We start from the raw sequence: 14,810 nt of genomic DNA, 5'->3' as shown, positions 1-14,810 counted from the left end.
AGGGAGATTCTTGTATCTGTCTTGGTAAACGTAATTCTGAAATGACCATTTCAGGTGTAATATTATACGTGAAAACCGCAGCACGACAAAATTGCAGATAAAGCGACCAATAAGATCTTGGACTTTCTCCGATTATCCTCCTCTGTATCATTTTGATTCTTATGATTGGTCATCAGACGCCGACATGCTCTATTTACACATATGATCTGACTGATGGTTAAAACATTGAAAAATGAAATCAGAACGACTGGAAACCATGGGGTGGCGATTGTGCTGAATACTTTATATCCTTTCCAGGAAGGTGAAGTACAGTATTCAGTTATGACAACGGCACATGATCAACGATGACGTAGGGTTTCACTGCAATGTAGGAGTGGACATTCCTTGCACAATTTACTGTTGATACAATCACTGTCACAATAGTTATTTCGGTGTAATAACAATCCCGCAGCTTTTGGCTACAAATTGCGATGCACCGATCGAACGAGACAGCTACCGTCAGCCATACAGAGAGCTGTCAATGGCTGAAAACCTCAATATAAGAGTCAGAGCACATATCGGAGTCCGAGGCAAATAGCGGGAATAAATGTAGATATTATTAAGGTGATCCACTACAACAGTAAATACAATAACCATTAAATCGGCTGCAGCCATTCCTATCAAATAACGAGAGATGCATTTGGAGAGACCACATTTTCCACGGGAGAGTATCACAATCGCCATTAATTTACCTTCAAGGAGGAAAGAAATTTTGAGTTCAACCGCATTAAATGTTATCATTGTGCACATCCAACCATGCCGAGTATCGTGTTGTATGGATGCCCTTAAATCAGGCCATCAGTCGGACAAGGATAAAACAATCAGAGAGTGGATATCCAACCAGTTCAGTCTGCGCCATTGAACCCCAGATAGAGAACAACGAGGAGCGGCATTAGATTTGCGTTGGATATTCTACAAATACAGAGATATTCCTGTGACAACAACCACACATTTACTGATGAACGGCAAATCGCCACGGTCAGTGATTTTCAAAGTAAGACCGGACCACTGATAAATTGCACCCGGGGAGATGGGGCTTCGTTTAGAATAATGTAATCACCGAGAGGGACAGAAATAAAAAAAATAAAGCTACGAAAAGTTAGACTGGGAAACTTGAACGTACATATCTTTCACGAGAAAGAGAAGTGTGACCATGTTTGTTTAACGATTTCTAATTTCGTGCGTTGGACAGCAATAAACAAGATTCTGAAATAAAAAAAAATTACGTAAGATCTGCAGCTTTATTGAGGATCGCCTTTTAGTTTCTGTACATTTTTTCATCTGACGCCCCTGCGTCAGATGACGCAAAAGGGACTTCCAGTGTTTAGCGGGCATTTGCAGCAAGATAAGACACTGCAACCCTGTCATTAATTGCACTTGCTTGATTAAACAAATGAACTCATTCATGATTCCAGATTACATTTTTTTAATTGACCTGTAACAGTACTGATCAAGCAAAATTGCAGTAAATTGTCTGTGATCAGGCAGAAAACTCGTTATTTGGGTGGCCAGACCACTTGCAGAAAGGGAAAAAGAGAAGCAGAGTTCGTTCAGAGTCGTAGAGGGTCCGTGGATTCGCCGCGAGTACTCCGCCAGCCTTAGCAATCCTGCAGTTTCGGTTTGTAGGCAAATATAGCTCACGATGCAAATCTCCGTAAAGTCCTTAGCGCTTCGAAAGCCCATTTCTACCCCAGAACTCCCGGCTCCGATGATGGGTTCCCACAGGTCAATCTCCAACAGCATTCAGTCCATGAGTGTCCACAGTACACGTTCGCTGCAGCCTGTGTGGGTCTCTCAGTAGATAAGACTCTCACTGTTTCTCCTCTCTGGACACCTTCGTGTAGGACCCTCTCTTCCTGCTCAAAAAAACAAAAACAAAGGGTATATAAAAACATGCACCAAATACATAAAACCAGGTAATATTGTAAGCATTCACCGGGTAAGGCTACATCAGTGTTGGTTATCACAGCGTCTGTTCTGCAGTGCAGCAGGAAATTCAATTAACGGGAGATATACAGAAAATGATAGTAGCCTGCTCCAGTATTGTCACAGGGATACTGACGGCATCGAGTAAAGGGAAGTAAATTCTCGCCACAGAGTAAATTGCTGCACATTCCATTTTCTGTGTGAGTTTGCGATTAGTAGTTCAGCACCTTCCAATGACCCTGATATGCCTGCGATGGGTTTAACAAGCTCTTATACAAGATAAACAATATCCCTGGGAGTAATTAACTTAAAAAAAAACTTTATTTATTCGTTCAAAAAACAAATAATATGACATATACAACAATTAACCATAAACATGAACGTTATTTTTATATATGTATATATATATAAAGAGAAAAAGAGAAAAGAAAAGAACCATCAACCACCCCCCCCCCCCCAATTCAGTCAACTCTCCTGAGGAGAGAGCTATAAAGAAAAAGAAGAAAAAACTATTACAAAAATTAAATATACATATTAAGATCTAATCAATGTAAATTTAAATTTAAATATTCTGAATATAACGACCACTTATTAATAAAAAAATAATTATCACGCGAAACATACATAATGTTTTCCATTATTAAACAATATTTCATCTCATTATTCCATCTATTAATATCATTCATATTTGTATCTTTCCACGTACTAGCAATACATTTTTTTCACTACGGATAAAGCTAAATATACAAAAGCAAGCTGAAACCTATCTAATCCCAAGCCTTTCAAAGGTTGCAAACCACCCAATAAAAATACTGTTGGATCTAAAACTATTTTAATCTTATACAGATATTCTAAACACGATTGAATTTTCTTCCCAAAAGATTGTATATGTATACATGACGAAAAGGCATGAAAAAAAGTTCCAACCGTATCACCACATCTAAAACACAAGTCTGATTCATGAAAACAATACTTTTTTAAAATTTTTCAGGTGTTAAATATAATTGATGTAAAATTTATAGTTAATTATAGCATAATGCGCATTTATCAATCTTGCTACACTATCATAACAAATATCTAACCAATCATCTTCGGAAAAAATAAAACCAGTATCCTCTTCCCATTTACTTTTAGATCTGGGAGTAATTAACTTGATAATTCCTTCTCTCGGATCTTTCACAACATAGTGAATAAAATATTTTAATCATTGCGACCCTATCATGACCACTCTTAGGGAAGATCGCGATGAAGAATTTTAAAATCATTTTACTATTTCTAGAGCAGATCGGTTTGCGCTTTTCCCGCACCAACTGCTAGGGTTAGTTACTGGCGTTGTCTGAAAGGGATTTGCATGTTCATCCCATACCCTTCGTGGGTTTTCTCTGGTTGCACTGGCTTTATCCCACTCTAAAAAATTATAAATCATGCAGGTAATTGGTGTATCTGGAAGGCATTTCTCCGCGGGCTGGAAAAGGCTGTTTAAGCCCCATATATAAGAATTTGTGGAAATTAGTAAAAAATAAAAAGGAACTTTGAAATTTCTAGCTGCGTGATTCCACTATTCCACAACTTAAATGGTAAGTCTTATGGAGTTCTGGAGTTATTTGTCCGCAATCACAGCTGGGACTCAGGACGACGTTAGCTGGTGACAGCAGAGGGAGCTGGGCAAGAATTCAAAGTAACGCTATGTACCGCTGTCAATATCACCTACTATTTGGACACTTTTCAGGGGACAAACCACAAGGAACACACCAGGGCACTCAGGATGGCATGGAGTCCAGATTTATGGATTAAAGAGGAGTAGCAGAGGCCATGTGTGATGATAAAGATGCGATAGCGAAATGCAGAGATGAAGAATCCCGGGTTGTATGCTGCCTCCTTCCTTGCGCCAGCCTTCGGGATGTCTCAGACGAAGATTAGGAATTTTCGAAGGAAAAAAATTATAACGTAAATAATACGTTATTTCTTTTCAGCGGGATACATGATCTCAACCTCATATGCCACCTATGTAAACCCAAATCAATCTCTTATCCATGTAATCGTTCTACGTTTTGTAGTGTAATGGAATATATATTTGGGAGATAAATTGGTAAAATTAGAGTAGATTACACACTTTTAAAACAAATCTTATTTGAAATCCTACAGAATTCATATTAAGTGAATTTATATAACTATGGAGAATGCTAAACACATTACACAAGTAGGTGATAATTGAAATGACGTCTTAAAGCAACAAGCAGGAGACACTCTGGCTTTTGAAAGCTCTTTGAAATGATTTTAACAGAGTGCACCGAAAGGTGACTCCTGATAACTTTATTTTTCTGAAACAACAGATTGGGAGGAGAAGACTAACTTCTGTTGTTTGCTGGAGAAGATCAGGGGTTTTGCAAGTAAGAGAGTCATATGGACTTTCTGGTAGTTGGAGAGAGAGTGATGAGAGAGAGAGAGAGAGAGAGAGAGAGAGAGAGAGAGAGAGAGAGAGAGGGAGAGAGAGAGAGAGAGAGAGAGAGAGAGATAGAGAGAGAGAGAGAGAGAGAGAGGGAGAGAGGGAGAGAGAAAGCAGAAGCAGTAAACCAGGAACTTGTTGGAACTGAAGCAGAAAACTCAAGCGTGGAGGATGGCTAGAAGTGCTATCTGTCTTGGAATAAGTGGAACAGAAAGGAACTATGTAGCAGCCTGAAAGAAAGAGGTTATCATATTGAGTATCCTGATCATTACAGTTTCATCACCAAGATCTTGAGATGACAAATGGTGGTACCTCAGTTGTGGAAATCCTGGAACAAAAATTCTCTCTCTACAAAATTATAATGAATCTTCCTGAGCATTAAACATTTACCTTTCGATCATCAAAGCCTGGTGAACGTTGTACATGTTAAATTCTGTGTACAGTATAAGAATTGCCTGCAACCAGAAGAATGAGAAACGAGATTGAACTTTGAACTAAATAATTTTCTTAAATTTACACACACATTATATATATGTGTGTGTGTGTGTGTGTGTGTGTGTGTGTGTGTGTGTGTGTGTGTGTGTGTGTGTGTGTGTGTGTGTGTGTGTGTGTGTGTAGAATTAGAAGAGGGTTAAGATGGGATAGGTTACATTAAAAATGGAGAAAAGTTAAAAGTTTGATTCTGTTTTCATGTTTGAAGATAATTTAAGTTATTAAAACATAATAAGAAGTGATTGCGGACAAATAACTCCTATACTCCATAAGTCTTACCATTTAAGTTGTGGAATAGTGGAATTAAGCAACTAGAAATTTCAAAGTTCCCTTTCATTTTTTATTCAATTTCCACAAATTCTTAGATATAAGGCTTAAACAGCATGTTACAGTCCTCTGAGATATATCTTCCAGCTACATAAATGAACCTGCATGCTTTATAAATTTGTAGAGTGGGATAAATCCGCAGCAACATTGTTTAAGTAACTACTTGTCTTTGTGATATTCTATTGCTGCTGAGTTTTGGGGTCCTTTGGGCTCGTAACATCTTATGGGAGCACGTCCAGTCCGATTGAACATGAATTTTGTGGGTTATTAGTCAATTGTTATTCTAAGCTAATTTAAAGCTTGAGTGTGGAAAGCGGCAGCAATCGATGTTGATAATTTTTTTTTTTGTCAGAATCATCACCTGCAGAGCTGAAGAGCAAGAGAAAAGAGAAACTGATGGTTATGTCTAAGGCATTAAACCTGACGGAAGTCAACCATTGGATAAGTCAATACAAATACAGCAATATTGGAATATTGTATTGGTGATGGAACATTTGTTGATAAAGACTTAGAAAAACTTCCAGATGACAGATCTGTTGATTTTCAGATGGAGATTGAAAATTTGAGGATGAAGAAGAAATAGAAACAACATAGGATGCAAGAGGAAAGAGAGAAACATAATTTCGTGCTGCAGAGACAACCGAATAACGTAGACCAAGATGAAAGGCAAAGAGAGAGCTCCTATGCCAATCTCAAAAATGCTATTTGAAATCGAGTCAATCTCAATTCTAGACTCAATTTTTTAATACTACATAACAAATGTAATAATGTATCCAACGGAATTCTAATCTTAAAAATATGTTCTAATAACTATTTAAGTCGCATCCAATTTTTTTTTTACCATTTCGCATGACCAAATAGAACCTAAAAAGAACTGACATCTAAAACATAAATCTTAAGAAGATAAATTAAATCCCTTTATATTTTCAGGGGTTAAATATAATTGATGCATAAAATTATGCTAAATCTATACTAAACCTGTACCTATAATAAATCTATATCTCAAATTAATAATCTTAGTCATACAATCTTTACACAAAGTACTCAAATCAGCTAGATTTTTCACAATCCCTAAATTATTTTTCCATTTTAACATCAACCAATTTAGATCAGGTTTAAGCATTTAATTCTGCAATAAAAATACATTTCAGATATAAATATCTTCTTCCCACATTATATAAGTAAAGTTTAAAATTGAGATTGTCGATTCAACCTCAAGGTATGTCTATAATTTTCCAAAAATAAAGCCAAAACTTGATAATAACAAAAAATAATATTTGATGCTATTTAATTTTTTCTTTCATTCTTTGAAAGGAAATAAAATAGCATTCTTCAAAACAATACTGTAATATTCTAATTCATTTTTTATTCCATAATTTAAAAATACTGATTATTAGGCTAAACATGAAAGATATATTCTGATAGAAATTTGTTTGTTTTTACCGAAAATTTCCCTTGTGTACATATTTCTTTATTTACCACCGTTCATAATTCCATCAAATACATTAAAATAGGTGACATACACCGACGTTGCAATTTAGAATTCCATTTATAAATTCATTTTGCCATCAATTAAATCATTTTTATTTTCTACAAAATAAAGGGAGACATTTTAATTCATATAAATGTTTGAAATCTTTATCAACTTTAAATCTCAAATACTTAATTTGATCTGACCATCTAAATTTAATGATATATTTTAAAGAAGAATAATTCGCTTAACAGACATATTCTAACCTTTTTTCCATATTAATTTATATAACCTGATATTTCTCCATATTGTTCCAATCTATAATAACTGTCTCAAAGATTTCTAAGGTTCCGTTAAATATATTAAAATATCGTCAGCAAAGAAGCTAATTATAAACTTATTTTAATTCCTTTAATATTATTATCTTGGCGAAATATTTTCCAAATTTGATTGATTTAGTTCAAATTGGATTTATTAAGAATTTTATTCTTAAGATAATATTTTTAAAATGATTTCTTTGATTCCTATTTCTCGGGAGGAATCCAAGCTACTTATGGATTCTTAAAAATATTTGATAGATTAGAATGGAGTTTTTTGCTTCAGGTACTGGAAAAAATTAAATTTGGTTCTGTGTTAATTGTTTGGAATAAGACGTTATAAAAAATCATATTGCTAGAGTGGTAGCGAATGAATAGATTTCCGAAACATTTGAAGAAGGAAGATCGCCGAGACAGTGTTGTCCATTGCCACCAACTCGTATGATATTAGTTATTGAACGTCTAACACAATAGTCAAGTAGTTACTTAAACAAAAGTTACATGTAATAAACTATAAACATGAAAACGGGGTCAAACGTTAACTTAGTACTATTAACTTAATATAGCTTAACCTCCTTCTAATTCTCAGCGCACATAAATATGCAAGTCTTAAAAGTTCTTTGATTTAGAGTCCAAACTCTCTTCTCACTCCTCCAATTTCTCTGATATCAGGAAACTCATATACTGTTCACATAATTTATCATTTATGAATTTCACCAGTCTTTAGTCTTTGAAAGGTAAATGGTACCTCTGAGGAACGTTCTTATCTGTTTTCAGAGAGATTTGTTGCTCGTTTGACACCCACAGCAGATTCCTTCCGCACAGTCATTTCAGAGTCTTTCCCGGTGTTTTCCACATGATAACTACTTTATTTCAAGTCACCACAGAGTTCCTTCTCTTTTTCCCTTATTTCAAAAGAAAAATTATACAGCTAGTCCTATCCTCTTGAATGAATCTCAAGGGCATTGACCAGACTGTCTATTTGTCTGTCTATCTGTCTCTCTCTCTCCCTCTTTCTTTCGCTCTCTCTCTCTCTGTCTGTCTCTCTCTTTCCCCCCTCTCTCTCAGAATAAAAACAAGATCCTCTTGTAACAGCAAACTGCATTCAACCTGTGGCACCAGACCCAATATTCTGAGTTCGTTCATCTGTTAAATTCCAAAACAATAATCAATTACTTCACCACATGTCCAATTCACACCTACATGTAAAGTCCTTATAGGCATTCCTCAAAGTTTTTGCAAAGGCCCTCAGAACCTGGACTCTCGTGCTTGAGCACAGATATGGATTTTTTAAAAGTGATCTGTTTTGTAAGTGACCTACACTAAAAATTCCTCCACAATTTCTCCCCTATAAAACCTATCTATATAGAATATAAAATAAAACATAGTCTGTCACAGTAAGCACACTATTTTGTTAAAATTAAAACCTTCCGCCGTCTTTTGAATATCATGACGAGTTTGTCAGCAGAATATCTTTAGGGTACGTAATATCAGCATTATTTTATTAATTGCCGGCATCGACGTCCTTTTCGAGGATTCATCAGCTCCTCAAAGCAGTTATCACTTTTTGTTTAATAGTATTTTGTATTAACTCACTCAAAATTTGAGCAATTTTAGCGTCACTCTCCCAGAAGCGGAGCCAACGTGGAGGACCTGATTCGTGAACCGTAGACAGGAAATAATTTTGCTTCATGCAACCTCTAGCACATTTCTTCACCTTTGGTCAAACAAACTTCGCATTTTTACTACCACAGCTTACAAGCTTCAGGTGGAGGATGTTGGTCAGGCCTTATTTTGAATGTGAATATATTGGAAAAATGCTTCCACTTCTGAGCTCGTTCGTTTATTCAGTGACTGAATGATTTATCTTCCGAAACCTATCTACATAGAGACAGAAGAAATATTAATTTTAATGCTCTCCTGGAGTATGTGAGTTGTTCACAAACCCTCTAAATAACGGTTCATACACAATCTTGTATTCACAACAACCCTGTGTACATTAAGTGTTTAATTGATTCAGTTTCGTTGTTCGTGCCTTTCGAGGCACCACATTGATGACCCCGACGGTTCAGATATCTCTGAACCAAACACAATGACCAGCAACCCAGCGCTGAACGCGGTGGCCATGAAGCTGATACTGTTCTTCCAAAACAGATCACTTGCGTGATGTATTCAGGCGGAGGCACAATTAAACCAGCACAATATCACCAGCGAGACGACAAAATTCTTGTACATCACCGCATCCTTAGACAAGGGTTCCACCACCTGAGCAATCCTCCGGTAGAAGGCCAGAATGAGGCTTTCAAGGCCTATGTCCTACGGAATTTCATCATGACCAAGCTGGAGAGAGCCACGCTTCTCCTACATCTAGACGAGCTTGGGTCATCAATATCTCCCTCTGAGATATTCGTCGAAATGCTCGCGCCAAAGGACGGACACCACAGGTGGCTCATGTTCAAGGCCGCATTCTCACAACCCCTCCCTCACGGTATAGCCTTCTTCCTGTCCGACGCAGAATCTTCTGTCCCTCAGGTTGTGGCAAACTAAGCAGAGAGACAATACAGATTTCCCAAATATTCTGTCGCACATTCCGCATCCGACAGCGCAACTACCTTGTCGGTTTCGACAACTCCCACAACCCCGAAGCAGGCAGGACGATCCGAAGGCAAGCCACGGCACTGGTGGTGTTTCTATCACAGAAGGTGAGACCGGGACGTCTACCGAGGCATTCCACCGTGGGCTAACTCAGGGGACACACATGGAAAAGGCACCGCCAGCTTCCAGTAATGATAATGCGGTTGGCGAACACAAAGGCCTCTTCTGCAATGTCGACTGAATCTCAGGCCGAATGTTTCTAGTTGAAACATCCTGCGACTCAAAGCCCGGACTAAGCACTGAAACCTTCTCACGACAAACAGGCCGCCTATACCCAGCTACAGGGAAATTCGGTTTATATGTGGGATTTCACTATCGCGATCGTACGCCAACCGATCCTGGTGGCGTATTACCTGAGGGCCAGTCGATGTGAGGGATCAACGTTTAGTCTATTCTTCCACGTTCCAGGCATGTCCACTCTCGCCTGGTACACGGCCAGCCCTGCACGTGCAGACCTTGTCTAAAGACAAATTTGTTAAGTTCCTAACCGCGTTCCCAAAAATCCTTACACTGGATTTTCATTTGTAAACCCCATCACATAAGGTCCAACATTATGTGACGACCGAAGGAACTCCAATTTACAACATGGCCTGATCGTTTACAGCAGACAAAAGAGGACTTTAAAACAATGGAAGACCTCGGCATCGTCAGACGTTCCGACAGCCCCTAAAGTAATCGGGGGTTGGCGACAATGCGGTCACTACCTCAGACTGAACAATGCCGCAATACCGGATCGCTACCCAATACTGCAAATTCAAGATTTTACCGCAAATCTACACCGGATTCAGTTCTTTTCCAAGTAGACCTCGTGAAAGTTTATCACCTCACCCCCGCACAAGACAAGCATGATAAGTTCGGGTAGTTTGAATATTTGAAAATACCACTTGAATGGAAAAATACAGCACAGAAAAGTTTCAAGGTATAACATAAACTGGGATAAATTTTCATTAATTGAATTGTTACAAGGATGTTATTCACAATGTCGAGAAGAATTTCAATTTAAATGGATAGATAAGATGAAATCAAATTATGTATAGATAAATCAAATTATGTTCCAATATTTAAGAATATAGATGATTATTTTAATGGGTGAATTTGCATATTACTTTAATCGTAAAAGTTAATTGCATTAAAATTAATATTTTTTTCGATAAATCAATACTTATTCCCGACGTTATCTATCATTATACCTCAGAGGTTTTTTTTTCCCACAATTTAAATAAACAGTTTAGGAAATAAATCCATTACAAAGGTTAACATGGAAATATGTATTAGGTGGATTACAATTTACTAACTTCATGAATTACTATAAAGCTGCATAGTTAAGATTTCTTGCCTCTTTGTTTGTTAAGGCTAAAACATCTTAGGTGGAAATGGAATTAAATAAAATCAGAGAAATTATCCCAGAAGGGTTTATTTATAAAGGGAAAGCACCATTAATAACAATGCTCCAATACGAAGCATTTGCTTAATATTTGGTAAAAAAAAATAATTTGAATGAAATATTTTATCGCTGAAAACGCCATTAATTAATCTTCATAATTTAAAAAAAATACCATCTGTGTTTGAATATTTGGAATAACAAACAAATTCCTAAATTGGGGATTGTTATGGTAATAATAGACTGACTTTTTTTTTTAACAGATAAAATGTAACACACTATTTTCTTCTTAAGAGAGAAACTATGATCTGATATGATTTTTAAAAACCTTATTGATTTAGAACAAATTACTGAAGATGAAATGACTAAAAATAATTTCCTTAGCATATATGTTGTACAAGAACAACCACCTAAAATTTGTTTGTTCACATCTAAGGGAGGATGGGACAAGATTTAAATACAACAATAGAACAGCAGCTTTGGCAAGTTATAAGTAAATAAATTATGTCTAATACTATTAATATTTGATGTATAGATTATTCCACAATTATTTTAAATCAATTATATATTAAATCTCAGAAATTGTATTGATGGAGATCGGACATATCAGACCAATGTTTTCGATTTGGAAAAGAATTTGTAACTTTTGGTCATTCTACATGGTCTTGTTAGAAGGTTAACCCTTTTTGGGTTTCTGTTAGTGAAGATTTTTTTTCCCTGTTATATCCTGAATTATTATTTTTCGGAAATGTTGAGACTATTTTCCAGAGTTTGAATTTAAATTTGTTGTTAACGTTCGTAATGACAAAGAACTGTATCGCTTTTTCATTGAAATCTGTTGTTGCATTAACATTAGGGAGATGACAGACAGATATTAAAAGCTGGATTCATTTAGAAAAAGATACATTTAATTTAAGTGTAAATATTTTGTATTTTTACAAATTTGGAGCCAGTTTGATAGAATAATGAGATTAAAATTATAATTTATTTTGTGTGATTTGAATCCCCATGAACAGTGGCATTTTCCCCTAAATGAATAAAACTTCTGGAATGGTATTTTATGGATATTTGAGTGTCCTTCACATAACTATATATACATATATAAACATATGACAATTTACAGCACAGAAACAGGCCATATCGGACCTTCTTAGTTCTCACCAATTTACGTGAAACTCCACTAGTTTCCCTTACCCATTCCCATGCCCATAACCCTCCAACCCCCTATCATCCATGTACTCATCTAGCCTCCTCTTAAATGGCAGGTCTGGCCCTGCCACAACTATTTCTTCCGTTAGATCATTCCACTCAATGAGAGAAGAAACATCCTCTGGTATTAACTCCTAAAATTATTCCCCAACCCTTAACTTATGACCACTTGTACCAAAATCCCCTACCCTCAGGGGTCAGAGCTTATTCACATTTACTCTACCTATTCTCTTTCTAATTTAAATACCTCCATCAAATCCTCTCTCAACCTTCTACGATCTAATGAATAAAATCCTAATCTACTCAATTTATCTCCGTATTTATTTGTAATTTGGAGACCAAAACTGGACAAAATATTCCAAACCTGACCTGACCAAAGCCTTAAACAGTCGTAACATCACCTTACAGTTCTTATATTCTATGCTATAATTTATAATGGCCAGCATTCCAAAAGCCTTTTTCACCACCCTATCTATATGGGAATCTACTTTCAAGGAACGCTGAACGGTTATTCCAAGATCCCTCTGTTCCTCAGCATCCTCAATGCCCACCCCTTCATTGCATAAGTCCTAATCTTAATTAATATATAGTTGTTATGTATTGTATAATAAATCTGGACACGTTATTGGGATAAGATGAATGGGGGGTGTCTCGTGTTTACTTAGTTTTGAGTTTTTGTCGTGTTCCTTACTTTTTTCCTTATTTCTCTTTATATATTTCTCGACATATATTTGTTAATATTCTAATGTTGAGATTTATTTTACTTGTTACCATGATCATGTATATGTTAATATTTAAAATAAGTCATTTATTCCTACTATGACAACTGTAATATTGCAATGTGCTTCAGCTGGATTCACCCTCTGCAAGCGTTGTCAGAGGTGAGTGGACTGAAAATCATCTGAGACATGATTCATGCGGGTTCTCGGTTCCATCGAGAGCGTAGATCAACGGCAAAAGGGCGAGTAGGAGAGGGGGAAGAGAGAGAAAACTTCAAAAGGAGATACTTTGGAGAGATGGGAAGGAAAATTAGAAAGCAAACGTTTAGAAATGATGCCAGGAGATCGGGAAAGAATGAAAGAGAAAAGGGAGAGGTAACAAGAGTAAAAGTCAGAGATGGTGATGGAATTGGATTGATGGAGAAAGGGAGAACGAAACTACAAAATAGAAGGTTTTGGAATTGTGGAAATGCAATGGAATGCAGAGGCAGAATGAATGTGAGTCTTCAGGAATATGAATGAGGCAGTAATAGAGCAGTAGCGAGAAAAAACGGTGATGTGGAGAGGTTCTGTAAGAGAGAATGTTGATGTTCAAACCGTGTGAAAGCAGTGAAAATGACGATAAGCTATCGCCAGCAGGACGTAGCTGCCGGGACGATCCCAGGAACCTCGATGCGTAAATTGCACTTCTTTTTCTTCTTTGCAAAGTACCGGTTTTGTCTATTGGATAAGCATCTGCAGGTTATATTGTGGCGACTTTCTTTCTGGTACCGGCGAACCGGCTCCGGTTGTCACACGTGGTTGGTGAACCAGTCTCTGGAATGATAGCTCCACGGGACAGTCTATTCCAATCCAAGTTAGGAGGTAGTGTGCGCGGTTGGGTCTTTGAAATGTTGGAGGGGGAACAGAACACGGCTCAAAGGCTTCAACGCAAGATTCAAATAATGTCAGTTGTGATAACAGAGCTGAAAAACATTTGTGTCAGTCTCTTCGCTGAGCTCGCTCACAACACGTGACAATATAACCAAACCTCTCTATACCAATAGTCTAGAGCTATTTTATTTAACGTTTACCGTTAACGAGCTTGCATTTAATATTGCAGATGAAAGAAATAATGGACTGCCAGATTGTCGATTTATCAATTATTTATTCAACAAATTGCCATAAGGATGGCGTGGATTAAACTTTACTGCGTGAACTCAAGATTCTGGGTTTATTGATACCCAGATATGGATGGGATTCCTCTGAATAAAGCTGATAAATAATGGTCAAATAATAGAATTTTCATATATGTTTCAATATTTTGTCTCGGTAACTGCAAACATGAAAGGAAGTTCCATAAAATCTGAGAAACCTGGGCATCCGTCCTTGAAATCGCTCTGTCCAGCTGCAGATGCGGTGACTGTACACATAACATTTTGATTAGGGGCATTGCAGAGGGCAATGTCTGCCGCGAGATTACCAGAGGAAATTCAGGACTTTGATGCAAAATTCGGGATTGTTTTGTTTTCTGCACGTAATCGGAGGCAGTCGGAATATAAATCATTGTAGCGGTTGGCTAGGGTTCGAAACTCCCGCTGCCTGTCAGGCGATTGTACATTTTCCCAATGCTGGTGTCAGTTTCCTTTAGGCAATCAGCTTTCCCACCACCGTTAAAAACGTAGTGGGGTTGTAAGTCATTGCGGTGTAATTGGACAGTATGGGCTTGTGGGTAGAAACGGGCTATTACCTATTTGTAAAAAAAAAACATTTAAATTTAAACACAGCGCAGAAAAATTTCATTCAATATGCAAAGGATATTACAGACAGGACATTTATTATTGGCCAC

At 36.9% G+C, this 14,810-nt stretch overlaps 1 long non-coding RNA gene across 4 annotated transcripts in view; it reads left to right on the top strand.

Annotated features, from left to right (window-relative positions):
* The window catches only part of LOC138745467 (uncharacterized), a 100,999-nt gene extending 86,766 nt beyond the window's left edge, over window positions 1-14,233 (top strand). For 2 of the 4 annotated variants that reach the window (XR_011346290.1, XR_011346288.1), the window contains one exon: window positions 14,085-14,233. This is a non-coding gene — a long non-coding RNA (uncharacterized lncRNA). Of the gene's footprint in view, window positions 1-5,582; window positions 5,752-14,084 lie in introns of those variants that run through there. The other 2 variants (XR_011346285.1, XR_011346286.1) reach the window with 1 other exon arrangement.
* The last annotated feature ends 577 nt before the right edge of the window (window positions 14,234-14,810 follow it).

This window comes from Narcine bancroftii, chromosome 11 (genome assembly GCF_036971445.1).
Source record: "Narcine bancroftii isolate sNarBan1 chromosome 11, sNarBan1.hap1, whole genome shotgun sequence".
In the NCBI taxonomy this organism is placed as follows: Eukaryota; Metazoa; Chordata; class Chondrichthyes; order Torpediniformes; family Narcinidae; genus Narcine; species Narcine bancroftii.
This window is presented reverse-complemented; position numbering and strand designations above follow the sequence as displayed.